The following is a 26,907-nucleotide window of genomic DNA, read 5'->3' as shown; positions in this document are numbered from 1 at the left end:
ACTGGTTGAGGCAGCCCAGACCCATGGTGCTACTGCTGAGCTACACAGTACCCACACAGTTTCACATAAAGAATAGGAATACAACTCCTTGCTCTGAAACAGGAACTGTGCATTAAAGATTCATTCAGTCTTCTGGGTAGCACTGTTCACATACCATTCATTCAACAGTATTTACTGCAAGCTGCTATATACCAGACACTATTCTAAGTGCTAGAATACTTGTGTGAACAAGAGGACCCCTGCTCACAAAGTTTATATTCTAGCGGGACAGAAATACAAAGGTCAGATTTAAATACAAGAGGAAAGGGTACTGGCACCAACCTAACTCAGGGCAAAAAAAAATAGAGATACCAGGGAAAGGGGGCACGATTTACTCTCTATGGTACAAATGCTAGAATCCTTTCAACTCGAGAACACCAGGCCAAACTATTGCACTGCTATTAAAGATGCTGCAACTTGAAATGAAAAGCAATGTGATTTGATGGCATCATTTCTGGCTCAGGCTAAGATAACAGTACCCACCAGCAAGTATCCAAAAGAAAAAGTGTAAAGCACAAAAAAGATACAGAAGTCTGAATCACTGTTTTTTAGTATCCTTCCCAAAAAAAGGGAAGAGAAATCGCTATCAAAGGATCCTAAATTCTGCCAACTCTTGACATTGTATACTAACAGTGTGCAAACTAATACAAGGAAATAAGATAGCAAACAAGTTAAAGAGTTCTCTCTTTAACCAACAAATTAAACGGGAGAAGAGATGATCACATACATACTAATATCCGATTATTCACCTGTAACTTCTTAAAAAGTGTTAATACCAGAATGTGAAGCGTGATGAACCATTAGAAATACTTTAAACTCTTAGCCTATAAACTATCTCTATATCAGAATGGTCAAATTAACTCCAAAGTGCAAATCTATGGTCCTGTATATACCCCTATAATTGTACTTGACACGTAGCATTGAAATTCTCTTCCTGGGCAGTGAGATACAGGAAGGCCAGACTGTAGTTCATTCATTTTTGTACCCGCAGCATTTGGCACCAGGCTTGTCACAAAGAAGGCATGCAGAAAACGTTCGCAAAACTGAACTAAAAATCAGAATCTTCAATGTGGAAATAATAGAACCACTGGTGGGATACACACTAAACAATATTCATCACAGTTTTTCACTCTGAATGGTGTGGCCAAAGTTACCTGTGTAGCTTAGATCATAACTTAGATAATGATAATCTATGTGAAAAAAGAGTAATACCTCTAATAGAATAAAGTAAAATATAGCAAGAGAACAAAATAACTCCAATTTCTGATAATATATCAAAGAGCTTAACCGCTCAGAATTACAGAGGTATTAAGACCAATGCAATTCAAGGCAATCTCTGCAGCCTTAACTGCCAGGTTATTTTCAACTCATGGCCCAAAGATTAATACGCATCATATATATGGCATTTATACATTCATCTATTCCTACATCTTCATGTCTATGCCATATGAGATATAAAGAGAGGCACAGGGGATCTAACTTTGAATAGGAAAACACAGGTTTTCTACCCTCATGGACGGTCTTCTTTACTGTTCTCATGCATCAAAAAACATCCAGATTTTGTTGAGGAGGAGGCGGAATAAGATGGCCAAATAGAAGCATCCACCAATCGTCCTCCCTGCAGGAATACCAAATTGAACAACTATCTACACAAAAGAGCACCTTCATAACAAGCAAAAATCATCTGATTTTTTAACTTCATATCACTGAAAGACACACTGAAGAGGGTAGGAAAGACAGTGTTCAATTGCCGACACCATCCCCTCCTCCCTCCCCCATCCTGTGTGGCATGGAGAGGGAAGTTGTGCATTTGCGGGGAAAGAGAGCACACCGCTTGTGGGACTTTCCATTGGACCTCAGGGCTGCCCTGTCACAGTGGAAAGCAAGACCAGGCAGAACTCAGCTGGTGCCCACAGAGGGAGCATTTAGAGCAGCCCTAGCCAGAGGCGAATTGCCCATCCCAATAGCTGGAACCTGAGTTCCAGAGAGCCTTGCCACCATGGGCTAAAGTGCTCTGGGGTTCTAAATAAACTTGAAAGGCAGTCTAGGCCACAAGGACTGCAATTCCTGGGCAAGTCCTGGTGTGGTGCTGGGTTTGGAGCCAGTGGACTTTGGGGAGTACACAACCTAGTGAGAAACGAGCCAGGGCGACCAAGGGAGTACTTGAACTCCACTCCCCACACTGCCCCCCACAACCTCAGGCAGTGCAGCTCGCAGTTTGGGGAGAGGCTCCTTCCCTCCTTTTGAGAAGAGAGCAAAAAGTAGAGGACTTTGTCTTGCAACTTGGATACCAGCTCAGCCACGGTAGGACAGGCCACCAAGCAGGCTCCTATTCCAGGCCCTAGTTCCTGGACCACATTTCTAGACACACTCTGGGCCAGAAGGGAACCCACTGCCTTGAAGGGAAGGACCCAGTCCCGGCAGGATGCATCACCTGCTGACTAAAGGACTCCTTGGCCCTGAATAATCAGCAGTGTTAGCTAGGCAGTACTTGCTAAGGGCCTTGGGTGAGACTTGGCTTCAGGCATGACCTAACACCTCACACATTCCCAGCTGTGGTAGCTACAAGGAGAGACTCCTTCTGCTTAAGAAAAGGAGAGGGAAGAGTAAAGGAAACTTTGTCTTACAGCTTACCAGTGCAGCCACAGTGGAATACAGCACCAAGGCAGATCTTGCAGGGTTCCTAATTTCAGGTGTTGGCACTTAGATGGCATTTTCAGATCTGCCCTGGGCCAGAGGGGAGCCCACTGCTCTGAAGGGAGAGTCCTGGGCCTGAAAACATTCATCACAAGCTGACTGAAGGGTCCCTGGGCCTGAGTGAACATCAGCAGTAGCCAGGCAGTACTCACCACGGGCCTGGGACAATGATGGCCATGGGGACAGAATTCCCTGCTTGTGGAAAGGGAAGGGAAGAGTAGGAAGGACTTTGTCTTGTGGCTTGAGTGCCAGCTCAGCCGCATTAGAAGAGAGTACCAGCTAGATTCCTGAGGTTTCCAACTCCAGGCCCTGGTTCCTGGGTGGCATCTGTGGACCTACCCAGGGCTAGGGAAACCTTGCCATCCTGAAGAGAAAGACACAAACCTGGCTGGCTTTGCTATTTGCTGATTGTAGAGCTCTAGTATCTTGAGCAAACATAGGCAATAGGCAGGCAGTGGTTACCATGGGCCTTGAGTGAGATCCGGTGCCATGCTGACCACAGGTCTGACCCAGCACAGTCCCAGTGATGGTGGCCACAGGAGTGTTTGTATCACCCCTCCTCCACTTCCAGGCAGCTCAGCACAGAAAGAGATTCCATTTGTTTGGGAGAAGGTAAGGGAAGTGAACAAGAGTCTGGGGCCTAGTAACCCAGAGACTTCTTCTGGATCTTATCCAAGACCACCAAGGCAGCACCTCTATGAGTCTGCAAAAGCCAGTGTTAATGGGCTCAGGGTGCTCTCTAATGCAGACACGGCTGCAGTAACTAAAAACTTAGATTACAACACCCAAGTCCCTTCAAATACCTAGAAAGTCTTCTCAAAAAGAAGGGGTACAAATAAGCCCACATTGCAAAGATGACCATAAATAACTAACACTTCAATGACCAAACACCAACGGACACCCAGAAGCATCAAGACCATCCAGGAAAACATGGCCTAATTAAAACAAACTGAATAAGGCACCAGGAATCAATCCTGGAGAGACAGAGATAATGTGACATTTCAAACATATAATTCAAAATAGCTGTTTCAAAGGATAAATGTTTGAGGGGATGGATATCCCATTCTCCATGATGTAACTATTACTCATTCTATGCCTGTATCAAAACATTTACTGTACCCCATAAATATATATAACTCCTATGTACCCATAAAAATTAAAAGTTAAAAATTTAAACAAACTAAAATTGCTATTTTTGAGGAAATGCAATAAAATTCAAGATAAAACCGAGGATGAATTCAGAATCCTATCAGATAAATTTAACTAACAGACTAAAATAATTTAAAAGAATCAGGCAGAAATTCTGAAGTTGAAAAATGTAACTGACATACTGAAGAATGCATCAGAGTTTCTTAACAGAAGAGTCAGTAAGCTTGAAGACAAGCTCTTTGAAAATACACAGTCAGAGGAGAGCAAAGAAAAAAAGAATGAAAGACAATGAGGCACACTTACAAGATCTAGAAAATAGCCTCAAAAGACCAAATCCAAGAGTTATTGGCCTTAAAGAGGAGGCAGAGAGAGAGAGGGGCAGGGATAGAAAGTTTATTCAAAGGGATAACAGAAGACTTCCCAAACCTAGAGAAAGGTATCAATATTCAAGTACAAGAATGTTATATAACACCAAGAAGATTTAACCCATATAAGACTACCTCAAGACATTTAATCATCAAACTTTCAAAGGTCAAGGATAAAGAAAGGATCCTAAAGCAGCAAGAGAAAGGAAACAAGTAACATACAATGTAGCTCCAATAAGACTGGCAGGAGACTTTTCAGTGGAAACTTTACAGGCCACGAGACAAGAGGCACAACATATTTAAAGTGCTTAAGGAAAAAAAACCTTTATCCTAGAGTAGTATATATCTAGTGAAAGTATCCTTCAAACATTAAGGAGAAATAAGGGCTTTCCCAGACAAACAAAAGTCAAACAAAAGGGATTTTATCAACAACAGACCTGTTCTATGAGAAATGCTAATAGGAGTTCTTCAGTCTGAAAGAAAACGACTTTAATGAGCAAAAATAAATAATCTAAAGGTACAAAACTCACTGCTAATAGTGTATAGAAAAGCACATAATATTACAACACTGTAATTGTGGTGTTTAAATTACTCATATCTTGGTAGAAAGACTAAAAGATAAACCAATCAAAAATAATAACTACAACTTTCAAAAACACAGTACAATAAAATATAAACAGAAACAACAAAGTTAAAAAGCAGGTGGGATGACGATAAAGTGTAGAGTTTTTATTAGTTGTTTTCTTTGCTTGTTTGTTTATGCAATCGGTGTTATCACCAATTTAAAATAATGGGTTATTTAAAACCCATTATCAAATATCTATCTATAGATAGGTAGGTAGATAGCTAGATAGATATTATATGCAAGCCTCATAGTAGCCTCAAACTAGAAAACATACAACAAATACACAAAAAATTAAAAGCAAGTAATTAAAACATAACACCAGAGAAAAATCACCTTCACTAAAAGGAAGACAGAAAGGAAGGAAAGAAGGAACAGACGACCACAAAACAACCAGGAAACAAATAAAAATATGGTAGGAGTAAGTTACTTACTTATCAGTAATAATATTGAAAGTAAATGAATGAAACTCTCCTATCAAAAGACACAGAGTGGCAGAAAGGATTTAAAAAGCAAACAAAAAAAAGTCCCAACTATCTGTTGCCTATAAGAAACACACTTCATCTATAAAGACTCACGTACTGAAAATAAAGAAATGGAAAAAGATATTCCATGCCAACGGAAACCAAACAAGAGCAGGGGTAGCTATACTTATTTAAGACAAAATAGATTTCAAGACAAAAACTATAGACAAATAAGGTGATTAAATAATGATGAAGGGGTCAATTCAGCAAGAAGATATAACAATTGTAAATATATATGTATCCAACACTGGAGGACCCAGATGCATAAAGCAATATTAGAGCTAAAGAGCAAGCAAGCAAGCAAGCGAGAGAGAGAGAGAAAAGTAGAGTTAAAGAGAGATCTAGATTACAAGATGATAATAGTTGGAAACTTCAGCATCCCATTTTCAGCACTGGACAGATCATCCAGACAGAAAAGAAACATCAAACTTAATCTCACTTCTGTAACAAATGGACCTAATAGACATTTACAGAACATTTTATCCAATGGCTGCTGCATACACATTCTTCTCCTCAGCACATGGATCATTCTCAAGGATAGGTCATATGTTACGCCCCAAAACCATTCTTTAAAATTCAAAAAAAATGAAATTATATCAAGTATCTTATCTGACCACAATGGGATAAAACCAGAAATCAATAACAAGAGGAATTTTGTAAACTATATAAACACATAGAAAGTGAACAATATGCTCCTGAATGACCAGTGAGTCAATGAGGAAATTAAGAAAAATTTTAAAACTTCTTGAAACAAATGATAATAGAAACACAACATACCAAAAATCTACAGGATATAGTGAAAGCAGTACCAAAAGGAAGATTTACAGCTATAATCACCTATATAAAAACAACAGAAAAATTTCAAATCAGCAAGCTAACAATGCAACTTAAAGAACTAGAAAAGAGCAAACCAAACCCAAAATTAGTAGAAGAAATAATAAAGATCAGAGAAGAAATAAATAAAATAGAAACAAAAAAAATCAATGAAATGAAATGTTGTTTTTTTCAAAAGATAAAATTGGCAAACCTTTAGGAGACAAAGAAAAAAAGAAAGAAGACTCAAATAAATAAAATAAAAGATGAAAAAGAAGAAATTAAAACCAATACTGCAGAAATTCAAAGGATCATTAGAGGCCACTATGAGTAACTATATGTCAATAAATTGAAAAACCTAGAATGGACAAATTCCAACACACATACAACCTACAAAGATTGAATAATGAAGAAACCCAAAACCTCAACAGACCAATAACAAATAATGAGATCAAGGCCAGGTGCAGTGGCTCACGCCTGTAATCCCAGCACCTTGGGAGGCCAAGGTGAGCAGATCACCTGAGGTCGGGAGTTCGAGACCAGCCTGACCAACATAGAGAAATCCCGTCTCTACTAAAAATACCAAAAAAAAAAAAAAATTAGCCAGGCATGATGGCGCATGCCTGTAATCCCAGTTACTCGGGAGGCTGAGGCAGGAGAATCGCTTGAACCCAGGAGGTGGAGGTTGCAGTGAGCCGAGATCATGCCACTGCACTCCAGCCTGGGCAACAAGAGCAAAACTCCATCTCAAAAAAATAAATAAAATAAAATAAAACAAATAATGAGATCAATGCTATAATAAAAAGTCATCCAGCAAAGAAAAGCTCAGGACTCAATAGCTTCACTGCTGAATTCTACAAAATATTTAAAGAAGAACTAATATGAATGCTACTCAAACTATTCTGAAAGATAGAGGAGGAGGAATGCTTCCAAACTCATTCTATGAGGCCAGTATTACCTTGATACCAAAACCATACAAAGACACATTTAAAAAAAAAGAAAAAGAAAAGATACAGGCCAACATCTCTGATGAACATTTATGCAAAAATTCTCAACAAAATACTAGCAAATTGAATCCAGTAACACATTAAAAAGACCATTCATCACGATCAAGTGGGATTTAACCTGAAGATGCAAGGATGGCTTGACATATGCAAATCAATGTGATACATCATATTAACAGAATGAAGGACAAAAACCATATGATCATTTCAATAGATGCTGAAAAAGCATTTGCTAAAATTCAACATTCCTTCATGATAAAAAACATTCAAAAAACTAGGTACAGAAGGAACATACCTCAACACAATAAAAGCCATATATGACAGAACCGCAGCTAGTATCATACTGAATGGAGAACAACTGAAAACCTTTCCTCTAAGGTCTGGAACACACAGATGCCCACTTTCACCACTGTTATTCAAAATAATACTGGAAGTCCTAGCTAGAGCAATCAGACAAGAGAAAGAAGTAAAGAACATCCAAATTGGAAAGAAAGAAGTCAAATTATCATTGTTTGTAGATGACATGATCTTATATTTGGATAAACCTAAAGATTCCACCAAAAAACTATTATAACTAATAAATTCAGTAAAGTTGTAGGATACAAAACCAACATACAAAAAAAAAGTAGCATTTCTATATGCCAACAGCAAAAAATCTGAAAAAAAAAAAAAAAATCAAGAAAGCAATCCCATTTACAATAGCTACAAATAAATAAAATACCTAGGAATTAACTTAACCAAAGAAGTGAAAGATCCTTACAATGAAAACTATAAAACATTGATGAAATAAGTGGAAGAAAATGCTAAAAAATGGGAAGATATACCATGTTCATGGATTGGAAGAATCAATACTGTTAAAATGTCCACACAACCTAAAGCAATCTATAGATTCTTCATGGACTGGAAGAATCAATATTGTTAAAATGTCCATACTACCCAAAGCAATAGATGATTTAATGTCTATCAATATACCAATGACATTCTTCATAGAAATAGAAAAAAAAATTCTAAAATTTATATGGAACCACAAAGACCCAAAATAGCCAAAGCTATGCTGAGAAAAAAGAACATAACTGGAGGAATCACATTACCTGACTTCAAATTATACTACAATGCTATAGTAACTAAAACAGCATGGTATTAGCATTAAAAATAAACTCACGGAACAATGGAACAAAATAGAGAACCCAAAAACAAATGCATACATCTACAGTGAACTCATTTTTAACAAAGGTGCCAAGAACATACATTAGGACAGTCTCTTCAGTAAATGGTGCTGGGGCGACTGGCTATCCATAGGCAGAAGAATGAAACTAGACCCCTATCTCTCACCATACACAAAATATCAAATCAAAATGAATTAGAGACTTAAATCTAAGACCTCAAATTATAAAATTACTACAAGGAAACATTGGGAAAACTCTCCACAGCATTGGACTGGGCAAACATTTCTCGAATAATACTCCATAAGCACAAGCAACCAAAGCAAAAGTGGACAAATGGGGTCACATCAAGTTTAACAGCTTCTGCACAGCAAAGAAAACAATCAATAAAGTGAAGTGATAACCCACAGAATGGGAGAAAATATATGCAAACTACCCATTTGACAAGTGATTAACAACCAGAATATATAAGGAGCTCAAATAACTCCATAGGAAAAAATCTAATAATCTGATTTTAAAATGGGCAAAAGATCTCTATAGTCATTTCTCAAAAGACATGCAAATGGCAAATAGGTCTATGAAAAGGTGTTCAGTATCACTGATCATCAGAGAAATGCAAAATCATCAGATACCAACTCACTTCAGTTAAAATGGCTTTTATCCAAAAGACAGGTAATAACAAATGCCGGCAAGAATGTGGAGAAAAGGGAACCCATGCACATTGTTTGGGGAAATGTAAATTAATTAGTATGATCACTATGGAGAAAGTTTTTGGACATTCCTCAAAAAAACCAAAAATAGAGCTACCATATGATCCAGCAATCCCACTCTCAGGTATATACCCATAACAAAGGAAATCAGTATATCAAAGAGACCTCCACTCCCATGTTTACTGCAGCATTATTCACAACAGCTAAGATTTGGAAGCAACCTATGTCCATCAACAGAAACGGATAAAGAAAATGTGGTACATATACACAATGGAGTACTATACAGCCATAAAAAAGAATGAGATCTTGACATATGCAACAGCATGGATGGAAATGGAGGTCATTATGTTATGTGAAATAAGCCAAGCAGAGAAGGACAAACTTTGCATGCTCTCACTTTTTTGTGGGATCTAAAAATTAAAACAATTGAACTCATGGGGATGAATTTATCAGGACATAATCCCATTATAAGTTGAGGAGCATCTATATTTAATATTGAGATAGGAGGTAGAAGGTAGAACAACATATGCAATATATTAAAAATACAGACACAAAATGAAACTACATATATACACTACAATGCTTGGAAAGATATCAAGCTGACTGCAATGATTACCTCTGGAAGGTAAATAGAAAAATATTGAAGGAAGATTTGTCTTCTTTTTCAATATATTGTTTGAATTTTTCTGAGATATTATTCGTCTATCACTTGCTCAATTTAAAACATTTTTCTAATCTCTAAAATGAAGTAAGATTTTGCATTTGGTCCTTACTATTTCAAACACTACATAACAATCTTGTGTATTGTTTATGTCAGAATAACCGACAAAGCATTTATATCCAACAAAACCCAATATATACAATAAATGGCATAAACTTAGAAATTTTAAATTTTAAAAGGGGTACATCAGAAGAAAAAAAATCTTACACTTTAAAAACTCACATTCTACCCACTAGAAGTAGGCTGGATACTATAAAAACTGCTTTCATACATACCCTGTAACTCATTTATAATAAACATGTTTTACAGATTAATGGTTCACAATAATATCATCAAACTGCAAACTACTATCTCCAAAATAATCACCATATAAATGAGCAACTTTTCTTCTCCCTTGCTTTTGCTGTACATACTATTTCCTTTCCTGATAAATGTCTAATTTGCTGGCAATTTAAGCAGTGGTTTAATTTTAGCACTAATTAAGAATACATTTTTCTTGTTCTTTCAACATTTTCCTAGAAATGATACCCAAGGACCAGACACCACGACAGTCAATCTGCACTAGTCATAATACAATTGTTAAGTATAAGAAGAACAATACTCACCTAAATCACATTTCCTTTGTTTCTTAAAAAACTCAACACAAAAATTGTAGCTCATAGCTCAATTAAATTCCCAAATCAGCTACGAACATATCTTTGTATTTTCCACAGAAAATTATTCATTAGAACTTCAACGGACATTGCCACGAAAGAACTCAAAATTAACACAGAGCATAATGTCAAATGCATGAAATGCAATTTGGTATACATTAAAGGTGCCAGTTTTACTTTCTTAGAGAGCTTTTGCTGATCTGTATTGGGATTTTAAAGTTCCAATAAAAATTATTTACAACATGATTACAAGTAGCCATTAGGTACATCTTGCTTTATTATATTTTCTATGCTAAGAATGGGCAGAAGCAAGATACAGAAGTAGCAAGACTAAAGAAAAGGAGGGCCGAGCGCAGTGGCTCACGCCTGTAATCCCAGCACTTTGGGAGGCTGAGGTGGGCAGATCACCTGAGGTCAGGTGTTCAAGACCAACCTGGCCAACATGGTGAAACCCCAGTTCTACTAAAAATACAAAGATTAACTGGGCGTGGAGGCACGCACCTGTAATCCCAGCTACTATAGTGGCTGAGACAGGATAATTGTTTCAACTCGGGAGGCGGAGATTATAGTGAGCCAAGAAGGACACTCCATCTCAAAAAAAAAAAAAAAAAAAAGGGACCAGATTTCAATCCTCTTCCCTTGTGCCTAAGTACGACAACAAACAGTAAAATTCAGAATGGAACAGAAACAAGCAGAGGATTTTCAGTAATAGAATTGCTTTAAAATGCATATCTAGACATCAGGGAGAAAAGGAGATCAAGGGAATAAATCAAGGGAAAAGAGGCAAGTTCTCTCTTCTCCTCTTTAAATGAGACCAATTATTTCATTCAATCAACATATCACCCATTTATTTAGCCAAATGGTCTTCAATGTCACTGCATATCTTTTAGTAACATGTGCTATATTTTCTCAATATTTAAAATATTACATGTTAAAATTATTAGTATATAATTATCATGTGAAGAAAAAGAGGGAAAAAATCAAGTTTAATCTGATTATCTTTCTGTCATCAAATAATGAAAGATATGCTCCAGTTTTGAGTGAAGGTACAAGTGGGGGAATATAATGAAAACAAAACTGTGCCAACTACTCCCAGAGTGTATCGTTTAGTTAATGGTTCCTAGTACACTGATAATATTCAACTGCTTTCTAAAGTTCTTCATTTATTCCCAGGAAACAATAAAGCAGACTTTCATACTGCACATGCCATTTTATATGAATCTTGCTTACTTCATTCAGGATAGATAAAAGCCACGTTGTATGAAAAAAAAAATACCCTAACGAATGGGAAATATCTAAACTTTCAATTGCTACAGATGACTCAGTGAGTGGGCAGTTGCAGAAACTCATAGCTGAGGCCAGAAAAAGCTTATGTTTTCATGAAGATCACTTTGAAATGCAGTTCTGGGTAGACATTATTTGCTCTTGCATTATGATTTTGTTATACTTCCACTCTAAGCAATGATGAAATGTTGCATCCCATTGCAGAAGAAAACGATGGAGTTTCTCTCATCATTATAGAAATAAGAAACCCTTCCAAAATTGGAGGCTTTTCTGGTTACTAGAACCATATTCCAGGATTTAAAATATTGCTACTTTGCCTCTATCATCTTGGCCTCCATTGAGATTGTATTTGTCTCTCAAACTGCTGATTGGGTATGGTGAAAGCAGTCAAGTCTATCTCTCAATACCAACAACAAGATTTCAAATTGTTTACTCTGAAGAAAAGCAGAGACATTTAAGTCCTAAACATGTTTTAAAATAAGATAGTAACATATTTTTAGAAATATATTTATTTACAGCCAAGATTTAATGAATAAAATATTACGGGTAAGTAAAAATACAACCATGATAGGCAATCTTACATATTGATTGTACGGGTAAATAATTATTAAAGAGTTCTCATATTCCAGTAAAGAACTTAAATAAGAAATAGTACAAATCAAGTACAGTAGTAATAGATTCCACTGGTAGCATATTTATTTAGAAAGTTCTTTCACATATATTCAGCCTCTGAGTCTAATATTTATTGGATGTTCATATATCATACCCTATACTAAGTCCTGGGGACATGAAGATGAATAAAACACATCCCTTTAGTTTCCATTCATCTTATTTGACAATCAAAACCATATTAAGAAAAAAGGGCAGGATTATCTCCATCTAACAGGAACAAAATAAAGCATAAGATGTTAAGGAATATTTTTCACATGACCACGAACTCAATTAAAAAAAAAGCTTATTCAATTCTGTTCTATTATATTCAGTTTATATCACTAACCTTTATGCCCATGCCACATATTTATTACAATGCCACAAATTCATTTTAGAAACAGAATGACTTTTTTCAATTTCCAACTTTTAGGTTCAGGGGATACATTTACAAGTTTGTTGCACGAGTAAACTGCGTGTCACAAGGGTTGGTACAGATTATTTTATCACCCAGGTAATGAGCATAGTACCTGGTAGTTAAAAACAGAACTTTAGAATATAGAATCAATTTTACTGACCATTCTGAGAGTTACTGCAAATAATATATCCAGTAGGCCTTTAGACAACCACAAATTTAACACTTGTGTGACATGAAGGTCCATAAATAAAGAAATATCTAATTTTATTGAGGCAAAGGTTTAACATCTTGTGAGACAGCAAAGTGAGTGTTCAGGATTCATGGTGTAACTTGGCTTTGCTGTTTTCTTCTCATATACCTCTCCAGAATACCTGCAAAGTGATATTTTATTGCATGTTCTGGGGGGAAATTCCATGTTCTAGGACTGTGCCAATACTAGCCACCTGTGGCTATGAAGCATCTGAAATGCAGCTAGTCTGAAGTGAAATGTGCTTTAAGTGGAAAATATACATTGGATTTGGAAGATAGAAAAAACAGAGTGTAAAATATCTCAATAATTGATTATATTGATGGCATGTTGCTATATACTATTTATACTAGAATAAAATATATCATTAAAATTAATTTCACCTGCTTCTTTGTACTTTTTTAAATGTGGCTACTAGAAAATTTGAAACTACATATGTGGTTTGCACTATTTCTATTGGACAGCACTGCTGTAAGATATACCCAAGAGATTTGAGACATATTCTTCGAGACTATAAAGAGTCCACTCTACTAATATATTCTGTATGATCGCCAGTTCTCAATACATTGGAGAATGATCATAGGAGGAGGAGGAGGTAGGATTTATTAATGATAAAGTCTATGATACATTATCAGAAAAAAAGAGCAGGTTATCAGATTATTAAAGATACTGCTGCTTCAATATGTATTCAACTTATTGAATGTAATTTAGCAATATGAAAAAAAGAGAAATGCCAATTCCTGCAGTCAATATAAATCTGCTTTCTCCTCAATCAGTCTCAGCTCCTGCATGCCTTTCACAGTTGACCACTTTACTGCATTCATTATAACTGATACATAAACTATATCCCTATTATATGTAGTATAAGGTCAATTAGTTTTGGTTTTTTGTTTTTTTTTTTTTGAGACAGGGTCTTGCTCTGTCAGCAGGCTGGAGTGCAGTCGTACAGTCTTGGCTCACTGCAACCTCCGCCTCCCAGGTTCAAGCGATTCCCCTGCCTCAGCCTCCTGGGTAGCTGGGACTACAGGTGCACGCCACCACACCCGGCTAAGTTTTTGTATTTTAGTAGGGACGGGGTTTCATCATGTTGGCCAGGATGGTCTCGATCTTCTGACCTCATGATCTGCCCGCCTCAGCCTCCCAAAGTGCTGGGATTACAGGCCTGAGCCACCACGCCCGGCCGAGGTCAATTAGATATTTTAAGATGTATATATACACAAAAAGGCTGAGGAGAAGGGCATTACATTATTAGCACTAGTTATCTCTGGATGGTAGCATGACAGATTTTCTCCTTTTTACTTATTCTACATTTTCCAACTTTTCTACAATAAAAATGAACTATATTCCTATCATAAAAGCTATTAATTTTTAAAAGATGTGTGGTATAATATGTAATATCAAACTCCACTTGAGATCTTCAGCCAAAAAGGACAGAGAAAATTAGAGGGAAATCGTTGCATATAGCAGGAGTCAGTCTCCTAGTAAGACAGCAAGCCCGTAAAAATCCAGACGATGCAGGCCCATAGAAGATAAGAGAAGATCAGCGGCATTCACATCTTAATAAAGCCCTGCCACTGACTTTTACAAAAGAATACAAAACATATCCTTTCCTAGGTGACAAGATTTTCTGCTAGACATTTGGAATACAAAACTGACGACTACAAGTTGCATTTATGAGATTCATATTTTATTTATATATATTTAATTTTAAAATATGAGAAATAAAACCTAAGTCAATAATTAAGGAATTCAGAAGTCTAACTCCCTAAAAATCTAAGTCAATAATTAAGGAATTCAGAGGTCTAACTCCCTAAATTAGAAACCATTGTATCTATAAATTATTTCTATGCAGCTTATGGTGTGATTTACATATTCACTGATAATATTTCACAAGCTGTATTTGTATGGGCAGAGGTATATAAGAAACCATTTAAACTTGCTGTTATACTGCATAGAAGAAAATAGATTTTTATAGGTTTTTCGTCTTTCTCATCACTCTTAGATTATAATACCTTCCTCACTGAATCTGAAAACGAACAACCTCTTTTAACTTCAGGACCAATAGCTGAATTAAGACCCAGCAGTTTACTTGAAGTATTTAGTTTTGAGGTTTAGCAGTATGGATTCAGCCAGATTCCAAAAGGCAAATAATGAAAAACAGCCTAGCCTAGCCAGAGCAACCAGACAACAGAAAGAAATAAAGGGCATCCAAACTGGTAAAGAGGAAATGAAACTGTCACTGTTCACTGATGATATAATTGTATACCTGGAAAACCCTAAAGACTCATCCAAAAAGCTCCTAGGTCTGATAAATGAATTCAGTAATGTTTCAGGATACAAAATCAATGTACACAAATCAGTAGCACTGCTATACACCAACAGTGGCCAAGCTGAGAATCAAACCAATAACTCAACCCCTTTTATAATAGCTGCAAAAAATAAAATAAAATACTTAGGAATACACCTAACCAAGGAGGTGAAAGTCCTCTACAAGGAAAACTATAAAACACTGCTGAAAGAAACCACAGATGACACAAACAAATGGAAACACATCCCGTGCTTGTGGATGGGCAGAATACTGTGAAAATGACCAGAGTGCCAAAAGCAATCAACAAATTCAATGCAATTTCCATCAAAATATCACCATCATTCTTCATAGAACTAGAAAAAATGATCCTAAAATTCATATGGAACCAAAAAAGAGCCCACATAGCCAAAGAAAGACTAAGCAAAAATAACAAATCTGGAGGTGTCACATTACCCAACTTCAAACTATACTATAAGGCTACAGTCACCAAAACAGCCTGGTACTGGTGTAAAAATAGGCACATAGACCAATTTGAACAGAACAGAGAACCAAGAAATAAAGCCAAATACTACAGCAAATTGATCTTCAACAAAGCAAACAAAAAGCAAAGTGGAAAGAGGATACCCTATTCAACAAATGGTGCTGGGATAATTAGCTAGCCACATGTAGAAGAATGAAACTGGTTCCTCATCTCACATTATACAAAAATCAACGCCAGATGAATCAAAGATGTATGTCTAGGACCTGAAACGATAAAAAATCTAAAAGATAACATTGGAAAAACCCTTCTAGATATTGGCTTAGGCAAAGACTTCATGTCCAAGAACCCAAAAGCAAATGCAACAAAAACAAAGATAAATAGGCGGAACTTAAATAAACTAGAAAGCTTCCGCACAGCAAAAGAAATAACCAGCAGAGTAAACAGACAACCCACAGAGTGGGAGAAAATCTTCACAAACTATGCATCCGAAAAAAGACTAATATCCAGAATCTACATGGAACTCAAACAAATCAGCAAGAAAAAAAATAATCCCATCAAAAGTGGGCTAAGGACATGAATAGACAGTTCTCAAAAGAAGATATACAAATGGCCAACAAACACATGAAAAAATGCTCAACATCACTAATCAGGGAAATGCAAATCAAAACCACAATGCAATACCACCTTACTCCTACAAGAATGGCCATATTCAAAAAATCAAAAAATATTAGATGTTGGCACGGATGTGGTTAAAGGGAACACTTTTTACACTGCTGGTGGGAATGTAAATTAGTACAACCACTATGGAAAACAGTATGGAGATTCCTTAAAGAACTAAAAGTAGATTTACCATTTGATCCAGCAATCCCACTCCTGAGTATCTACCCAGAGGAAAAGAAGTCATCATATGAACAAGACATTTGCATGGACATGTTTATAGCAGTACAATTCGCAATTGCAAAAAAATATGGAGCCAGCTCAAATGCCCATCGAGTAGATAAAGAAAGTGTGATATATATATATATATATACACATATATATACATATATATACACACATATATACACATATATACATGTATACACACATATATACATACACACACACACACACACACACTCACACACACACACCCTGGAATACTACTCAGCCATAAAAAAGAACAAAATAATGGCATTTGCAGCAACCTGGATGGAATTGGAGACCATTATTCTAAGTGAAGTAACTCAGGAATGGAAAACCTGAGAACTTACAAGTTTTCACTTCTAAGTGGGAGCTAAGCTATGAGGATGCATAGGCATAAGAATGATAAAATGGACTTTGGGGACACAGGGGGAAGGGTGGGAGGAAGTGAGGGGTACACATTCAGTACAGAGTACACTGCTTGGCGATGGGTGCACCAAAATCTCAGAAATCACCACTAAAGAACTTATCTGTGTAACCAACCACCACCTGTTCCCTGAAAACCTACGAAATAAAAATTAAAAAAAAAAAAAAAAACAGTCTAGGAATACTGCTGCAGAAACAGTTTTTCAAATGAAGTAGAGAACTGCCATTAGGAAGATACTTTCTACTGTTTCTCCAATGCCTTAAATCTTCTTTCACACAAACCTCCACAATTAAAAAACTAATTCATACTCAAATAAAATCTAAAAATATTGTAGCATGCCTAGAAAGAAGGCAGTTTTTCAGCATTTGAAATATTCAACTAATTATTCCAAAATATTTAAGAGTTGAAGCAGGATGTGATGGCTCATGCCTGCAATCGCAGCACTTTGGCAGGCTGAGGCGGGAGGATCACCTGAGCCCAGGAGTTTGCAATCATCCTGGGCAACACAGGGGAACTGTCTCCAAAAAATAATTTTAAAAATTAGCCGGATGTGGTGGCATGCCCCTGTGGTCTCAGTTACTCAGGAGGCTTAGGTGGGAGGATCGTTTGAATCCAGGAGGTCAAGTCTGCAGTGAGCCATGATCATGCCACTGCACTCCAGCCTAAGTAACGGAGTGAGACCCCATCTCAAAAACAAACACAAAACTATTTAAGAGTGGTACCATGGCATCTTCCCTTGCAATAACAAAACTGAATCTACTTTGAAAATTAAGAGGGGACCCTAACTTTAAACAATAAAAGTGCTCCTGTCAATGTGGGTGAAAGTATAAATGTACTGGAAAATTAAAATCTTTATTTTTAAATGGAATATTTCTATCATCTTTTATATTATCTAGCACACACATGATACTATGCTTCAGGCATTATTTTAAGTACTTTTCAAATATGAGCTCATTAAAAACCCTCTGAGGTTGATGCTATCACTTCCCCCATTTCACAGATAAGAAAACTAAGGCACCAGGAAAGAAAGTGATTTTCCCAAGGTCATACAGCTAGTAAGTGGTAAAGTTGAGATGCAGCTCCAGGCAGTGTGGGTCCCAAATCCATGTTCTTAACCACAATGTTGCTTACTCTCAGAAAGTAACATGCTCATGAAAGCCCAGTGTTTGACTCACAGTTGAGCATTTAATAAAAATCTGCTCAACAAATAAAAGAAAAAATGGAGATAGCAAAAAGCAGAAAACCCATTATTCACTGTCTCAACATATCATTATGAGTATACTGGTATACTTTCTGTCAGTGTTTTTTCTTGTTCACAGAGGGATTTGTTTTCCTTTAACACTCAGCATATGCAATTTTGAGAAAATAAAAAACCTTAAGATACTAGCCTCTTAGCATTTTTAGAGTAACAGTTAAAAACTGAACATTTGTATATATGCATGACATATATTCTAATTTTACCTCACAACCCCATAAAGTACAAGTATTATCCTTATTTTACAAATGAGGAAACTGAAGCACAGTTAAGAAACTAACATAAAGTCACATGGCCAGGAAGTGGCTGAGCTGGTAAATTCAAATCCAGGCAGTGTGACTTCTGAACTAGAATTCTTGACTATTCTTGGAGGGCAGGTTATGAGCTACTTGAAAGGTAGTAATCATGGTTTTTTTTTTTTTTTTAGACAGAGTTTCGCTCTTTTTGCCCAGGCTGGAGTGCAACGGCATGATCTCAGCTCACCACTATCTCAGCTCATTGGAACCTCCGCCTCCCGGGTTCAAATTATTCTCCTGCCTCAGCCTCCTGAGTAGCTCCTCAGCCTCCCGAGTGATTCTCCTACCTCAGCCTCCCAGGATTACAGGCATGCGCCACCACGCCCAGCTAATTTTGTATTTTTAGTAGAGACGGGCTTTCTCCATGTTGGTCAGGCTGGTCTCGAACTCTCGACCTCAGGTGATCCACCCGCCTTGGCCTCCCAAAATGCTGGGACTAAAATGCTGGGATTACAGGTGTGAGCCACCGCACCCGTCTGTGATCATGATTTGTTTGGCTTGGCCTAAAATGAGGATGTTACCTTACAGATTTATTTTGTTTTGCACTAACTCTGACTTAAACAATGAAAATTTTTAGTATCTTCAGCTTTCTTGAACAAGCTAAATAAATCTTCATGTCTTAAATTTTATAAGGGTCAAGTACCTTACTGAAATCTTTCATTCAACAAATGTTTGAATATCCACTACTTGTTAGGAACTGTGCTAATAAGATACAGTCTGCACTCAATGCATTGGCTCTTTCCACTCAGCATATAAATATGCTCAGATTTCTCACAACTAATAAATACAACACACTGGTACATAAACCTGGATAATAGCTTTATCAACTATTCAGAGGTAGAAATAAGAATGGAATCCTACAATTACCTGCCCCCATCCTACAAAGTAGATACACCTGTTATTTTTCTTGTAGTTCCTAAAGAATGACACTAAAATAATTACTAGATAGGTGATATTTGCCTGCCTCATGCCATACTACCACCTCTTATCAGCTGGCAATGAAAGCCTACCTATTTTTAATGCAAAGGGGTTGAAATTAAAATGTTTTACTAAAACTTTGGTTTACCAGGCTACATGTTTTAATTATTTTTAAAACTCTAAAATTGTTATTTTGAGTTTGACTTTAACAACCAGATGATAAATGTGAAGGTCTAAGACCACATGTGAAAGAAATAGTTAAAAAAAAAAAAAAAGGAGGCATATTCACTGGAAGATGGTAAGGCCAACCCTGCTTGATTTACAACCCTGCTTGTAAATGGAAACATTTGACTGTACGCAGTCTGAAGTTAAATCCTATTGATTGTGAAAAGGTAGCAGAGAGCCAAAAGTTAAAAAGTCGATGGCAGCAGAAACACTCCTCACCAGTTCACTGAGTGGCTTAATTGATAGCCAGTGACTACAGGCACAATTACCAACCCAAGACCTAATAATGGAAAGGGAGCAAGAACAGAAACAACTTCTGAAACTAATGTTAACATATGGAGAAATTTCTGGTTGATAATTACTAGTGTGTACATAAAGCCTTGACAAGTTGCTTGACAGACACATGCTTACATCAGTGTTTAAATATAGCTGGCACATATTTGAGTTCATAGTTTCTTCTGTCCACATTCTCTAATAAGCTTCATTGGTACTTCATACCTTTTTTTTTTTTTTTTTGATACAGTCTTGCGATGTCACCTAGGCTAGAGAGCAGTGGTGCGATCATAGCTCACTGCAGCCTTGAACTCCTGGACTCAAGTAATCCTCCTGCCTCAGCCACTTGAGTAGCTAAAACAGGCATGGGCCAGCACACCCAGCTATTATTTTTTTACTTGTTGTAGAGATGGGGGTTGGGGGTGGGTCTCACTATATTGCCCAGGCTGGTCTCAAATTCCTGGCCTCAAGTGATCCTCCCGCCTCCATCCTCCAAAAGAGCTGGGATTACACGCATGAGACACCACACCCAGCCCCTAGTACTTTATATCTTTATCAGGTATGTGGCCTTCTACTGCTATGCTCTTTTTAAGTCTGTAATTTGTCTTATAAATTTATGGAGGGAGTGATGTTAACCCCAAACACAACTTGGTATTTTGCAAATAATAGGTATTAAGTGTTTATTAATGATATGAAATCCATCCTATAACCACACCTCAGCCCTTATCATTATGTAGAACTGCTCCTCCTTATCTCTCTGACTGGAATGCCCCATAGGCCAGTCCTTAAATCTCTTCTCTTCTCTAGCTACCCTCACTCCGCAGGTGATCTAATCTATACTGACAAGTCCCAAATGTAACCTGGACCATTTTCTCTGAACTCTAGATTCCCATGTTTGACTGCTGACTTAATATCTCTATTACTTAGCATGTCTATTGGACATCTCAAAAACTTAACCAGTCTAGAACAGAACTCCTAAACTCTCCCCAGAAACCTGCTCTGCACTGTCCTCAAGTCTTCCTCATTTCCATTAATGACAAATCTACCCTTCCAGTTGCCCAAGTCAAAAACCTTGGAGTGATCCATCACTCTTTTCTTTAAACATTCTATATCCAATCCATCAGTAAATCTATTTGTATCAAAACATATCCAGTTAGAGTCAATCAGTATATTTATATTTTTATATACAGAAATACAGATTTTTACATAATTGTACGTGGATACGTGGATTAGTACACATACATGCATTTCCTAGTTCTTTCCACTGAGAAAGTCTAGGAGCAATGATACTCCACAGAAATGAGCACACTTAGCATCGAGATCTTGGCTTCAAAATATCATCCTCCAGTGAAAGGAACCAAGGTTCCTTAGAGAAATAATTGATTCTAGGGCTGAGGCAGGAAAAAAAAACAAGATGAACCTGAAGCATGTGGCAGTGTCAGAGAATAAAGAAGTGTGCATGTACATACACATAAAAAAAGAATAGAAATATGCCAAAAGGACACAGAAGTAGACCTAAAAGAGATCCCAAGGCCCAAAACTGGAATAATTTGAGCAACAAAATAATGATAGCATTTAATTCTAACACTAAGAATAAAATAAATATCTATGAATTTGAACTGAGATAAATGATTAGATAGAAGGGAAAACTCTCCTTATAGAAGAATTCCAATGAATAAATGTAGAAAGAATGAGGAAAATTTTTAAAAAGTACCTTCAGAACCCACAGCAATAATTGCTGCAGGCAAGATCCACTAATGAATGCTAAAATTAGTGGGCAGAAACAGGATACTGGCAAAGCCTCAAAGTAGCTCTCTCGAAATATTTACCAATTACTGTGGTGGTTTTAATGTATGTCCACAAATTCTTTTATACTTCTCCCTCCAGGAAGTGGGGTTTAATTCCCATCCCTTTAAGTGTGGGCTAAACTTAGTAACCTGTTTCTAGTGCACGGAGTATGGGAAAGGAAAAATAGTAACTTTACAGTGGACAAACCTGGCAGAAACCACCTTAACAGAGTGATCACAAGTGATAAATTATTTGATATCATGTACCTCCTGCATGAAATAATAAGGGCACTTCACCTCTGTGGTACTCTCCCCCAAAATCCATAACCCCAATCTAATCATGAGAAAACATCAGGCAAACCTAAACTGAAGAATATTCTACAAAATACTTGTGTCAAGGTTATAAAACATAAGAAAAGACCAAGAAACTGCCATACATTCGAAGAGACAAAGAAGACAACTGAAGTAATATAATATCATGGTTTGGATAACAGAATGGAAAAAGAATACTAGAAAAACTGGTAAAATATAAAAGAAGTTTGAAGCTTGGTTGAAGCATCCTACCAATACTAATTTCTTAGCTTGATAAATGCACCATGGTTATGTAGGATGTTAACATTAGAGGAACCCAGGTGAAGAGTATACAGCAGCAGTTTTTCTGTTTGTTTTTCGTGACAGGGTCTTACTCTGTTGCCCAGACTGGGGTGCTGTGGTGCGATCATGGCTCACTACAGCCTCTACCATCCAGGCTCAAGTGATCCTTTGACCTCAGCCTCCTAAGTAGCTAGGGCCACAGGCACATGCCACCACACCCAGCTAATTTATTACAGTTTTTAGAGATGAGGCCTCCCTATGTTGCCTAGGCTGGTCTTAAACTCCTGGGCTCAGACGATCTTTCCACTTCAGCCTCCCATAGTGCTGGGATTACAGGAATAAGCCACCACACCCAGCCTGCATTTTCTTTTCTTTCTTTCCTTCTTTTCTTTCCTTCCTTCCCTTCCTTCCTTTCCTTCCTTCTTTCCTTTTTTTTTTTTTTTTTTTTTTTTTTGAGACAGGGTCTTGCTCTGTCACCCAGGCTGGAGTGCAGTGGCGCAATCACAGTTCACTGCAGATGGAACCTCTCAGGCTCAAGTGATCCTCCCACCTCAGCCTCCTGAGTAGGTGGGACTACAGGTGTGCACCACCATGTCTAGCTAATTTTTTGTATTTTTTTTTTTTTTTGTAAGAGACTGGGTTTCACCATGTTGCCCAGGCTGATCTTAATGTCCTGACCTCAACCCACCTTGGCCTCCCAAAGTGCTGGGATTACAGGTATGAGCCACTGTGCCAGGCCCAATTACTGTATTTTCTATCTTATCCTCTGACTTGAAACGAACATGGTTTGGACAAGAAAGAATGGGCTTTGAATTCTGGTTCCATCACTTGACAGGGTGTGTCTGGATATGTTATTTAACCCTTCTAATCCTCAGTTTCTTCATCTGAAGGAGAACAAAGGAAATAATATAAGGTAAATAACAACATTGTTGAGTTAGTGTTAGGATCAGAACTAGGTATTAAAGTGTCTAGCACATAGGAGGTACTCCACAAATAGAAGTTAGTATTATTTGCTCTTCATCTGCTCTACAGCTTCACACTGACTTCTAGCATTTCATGCTCCTCATTTTCTCCCAACTGGATCACCTCCTTACAGGCTTCCAGCTCATGATCCAGGAGGACTCCATAGTTCTTCGGTAGAGCTGCAATACTCAATATCATTAATTCCCTCAACCAACTGTCCTTCAGATATATCTACCAAACAGATATCTACAAAGCAGCGGATAACAGCCTGGGCAGAATTTAAACCCGAGCTGTTCATCTTACAAACAAGGAGAGTAACAGTAACAATACATAACTCATAAGGTTCTTGAGAGTATTAAATAGTTTCTTCAGATAGTCTGATCACTCACTGCTGGAGAAAAACCAACCAAGCAAATTGGTACTGCTACAAATGTGAGGTCTACAATCTGAAATAAACAGGTCCTCAATGCTAACTAACAATCCTTCAGTTTCCTAGTCATGTAACTAACAATCCTTCTTCAGTTTCCTAGTCATGTGTCTGTCTGTCTACCTCTCTCTCCCTTACCTCCACCCCATTGCCTTGGAAGCCATTTAGAAGCCGTTTACAAAGAGTATGTATAAACTACAGACTATCTTTTTTTCCATTCCTTTCACAGGGGTGGATTCATTTTACCTGGCTTTTTTGTTTGTGTGTGTTTTTTTTAAGAAATAGGGTCTCATTATGTTGCCCAGGCTGGCCTTCAACTTCTGGGTTCAAGCGATCCTCCTGCCTCAGCCTACTGAGTAGACGGAACTACAGGCACATGCCACAGCACTTGGCCTCACATACATTGTTTAAAAACTCCTATTCTACCATGTTCCCTTCACTCTTAGCAGATGATCAAAAATTATACAAGACATATCATCAGCTCTTCCTTCCTGCTCTGTCAGTTACAAACTTATTTACACTGCCATCCATCTCCTTCCTTTCTGCTCACTGGAAAAGTGAGACCACCTTCTACTTAAGGCCAACTTCTCTACCTACACCCTGGATCTCATTCCCTATTACCTTCAAATCCTTGCCTCCATCCACCAGCCAGTCTCCCACGCCCACCAAGCATACACATATATACTCTTCTTCAGTTTCTCCTCTCCAGTGGCTCTTTCCAGGCTCACATTAAGCATGTCCAAGATTCTCTAAATCCCAAGTATCTCCCCCTGCTTACAGACTCCTTTAGAGTCCTTTGTTGAAAACATTGTATCCCTCTCAATTAGCTACACTTACAGTTGTCATTCACTTTTCAACACCCACCCCCATGCATTACAATGTAGCTAAGTGTTCTAGCAGAAGTTATAAAAGACATCCTAATCACCAAGTCTCAGAGACTTTATTCGGTCTTTATCTTACTTTTCCTTTTGGAGGCAGGACACAGTGTTGACCACTCCTAGCCCTTGAAATAATATTCTCCTTCAGCTTCCATGACAAATCTCTATTTCCTTTTTTCATCTTTGGTCTGTCTGGCACAGATGGTTAGCTTCTCTTCAGCTGCTTGCCCAATCTACTCAGCAGATCACAACAGAAATGTAGGAATCATCTAAAATCTTCAATCTTGCTCAATTCTATAATCTAAATAGATTTATCCTGTCCCGTTAATAATACTTCCTAAATCTCTCATAGAGCCACTCCCTCTTCTACACTCTTCATCATTTCTCACCAGGAATAGCTTCATAACTGGTTCTTGCTTCCAGTTTTGTCCCTCTCTAATTCAATATTCACTTCACTGTCAAAATGACGGGTCTAAAATACAAATCTCATTCTACCAGAGCATAATTTTTTTCCCCCCCTAAATCCCTGCAACTTTTGGAATTAAGTTAAAGTTCCTTAACTTGGTTCACAAGACAATCATTGATTTGGCTTATTACTTCATCCACCCTGTTCTAAAGCTGTACTGTTGCTGTCCACTCACCTGCAGCTATTGAGTATGTGAATGTAGTTGTCCAAATTGAGAGTGCTATAAGTGTAAATTACACACCAGATTCTGAAAACAGTAGAAAATTATGCACCAGATTCTGAAGACAGTATGAAAATGGAAATGTCATATTTCGATATTACTTTTTATACTGAATGCATGTTGAAATGATATTTTGGATATACTGAGTTTATATTATTAAAACCAATTTCACTTTTTACTTTTTAAAATGTGGTTACTAGAAAATTTTAAATTATATATGTAACATATTTGTGGCTTGTATTAAATTTCTATAGGACAGCACTGGTATAAGATGTACTTTCCCTCTTTCTGGACCTAGTTAACTCTTACCTATTATTGAAGATTAGCTCAGGTAACACTTTAAGATGCATTCTAGACATCCTTCCCCCATCCCCCCAAGTCTGAGTCAGCTACCCCTCCTCTGTGCTTCCATCCATAGGAATGTGTGCACACCCCTGTCATACTATAATTATTGGTTATCACCTATCTTCTCCTCCTCAACTGTAAACTCCTTGCAAAAAGGAATCTCATATTCTATAATACTCAGGTCCTACCTACCACCATGTCTGGCACTTAAAAGGTACTTAAACATTTGTCAAACAAATGTAAACTATCTATTCCTGGCCTGAAGGTTACTAGGATTTCCAGTTCACCAAGGAAACAAACCAGCCTTGAGGGAACCTAGAATACCAGGAGCTTTAGCAATGAAAGGACTAGGAAGGAGAGTGGGGTGGGGGGGATGCGGGGCGGGGGGGAGGGGGACAAGCAGTAGGAATCACAGTAAAGAGATCAGCAAATGACAGAATAACGCTCATCACACACATCTGCCTCTTACAGTGAAAACAGGGATTTGCAACACTGATATGGAGACTAGTACTCACACTTGGCATGCCAGGGGCCACAGTTTGGTTCCTAAATTACTTAAACAACCCATCCAACAAAAGGGTATGACTTGGCAGGTATCAACACAAATGGCTAGGGCCCAGCACCTGTTCCACTTAAACAGCACATCAGTACAGTTAAAAAGAACAACAAATCTCTCTCATGAAGCAAATGCTAATCTCATGATGCTTCACCACGGAACAATTTAGAAGAGTTATTATATGAAATGTGCCAAAGCATGAATTTATAGCTGATGCTTATTTGGCAAATATGGTTGGCGCTGCTAAATGTTGAAAAACATGTATGCAAATAAGCAAATAAAAGTTTTTAAGCTCTCAGACTTAAATATTTACATTACCATAAATGTACAAAGATAAATGTTTATATGAGTACACGCATAATGCATTCCAGGAACATATTTTTTAATGTGATTGTCGGCAAACAGTTATGAAGTGGCATTATTTCTTCATGGGCCTTCAGGGTAGTCTCTTAAAAATGAATTTTGAATGTTAATAGGCTACAAACATCATTGTGAAAGTTTCTGTGTATATCAACTGGATAAAACGAA

The 26,907-nt window shown here is 37.5% G+C and overlaps 1 protein-coding gene across 24 annotated transcripts in view; it reads right to left on the bottom strand.

Moving 5' to 3' along the window:
• Positions 1-26,907, bottom strand: part of PEAK1 (pseudopodium enriched atypical kinase 1) — a 293,590-nt gene that overhangs the window by 263,827 nt on the left and 2,856 nt on the right. Inside the window, exon 1 of one of the 24 annotated variants that reach the window (XM_055277608.2) lies at positions 21,386-26,194. The exons of the other annotated variants lie outside the window; for them this stretch is intronic. The gene's annotated coding sequence lies outside the window, so the exon portion shown is untranslated. Of the gene's footprint in view, positions 1-21,385; positions 26,195-26,907 lie in introns of those variants that run through there. 24 annotated transcript variants of the gene reach the window in all.

This window comes from Symphalangus syndactylus, chromosome 5 (assembly GCF_028878055.3).
Source record: "Symphalangus syndactylus isolate Jambi chromosome 5, NHGRI_mSymSyn1-v2.1_pri, whole genome shotgun sequence".
NCBI classification, from domain to species: Eukaryota; Metazoa; Chordata; class Mammalia; order Primates; family Hylobatidae; genus Symphalangus; species Symphalangus syndactylus.
The sequence above is the reverse complement of the archived record's forward strand: the minus strand, read 5'-3'. Positions and strand labels throughout refer to the sequence as shown.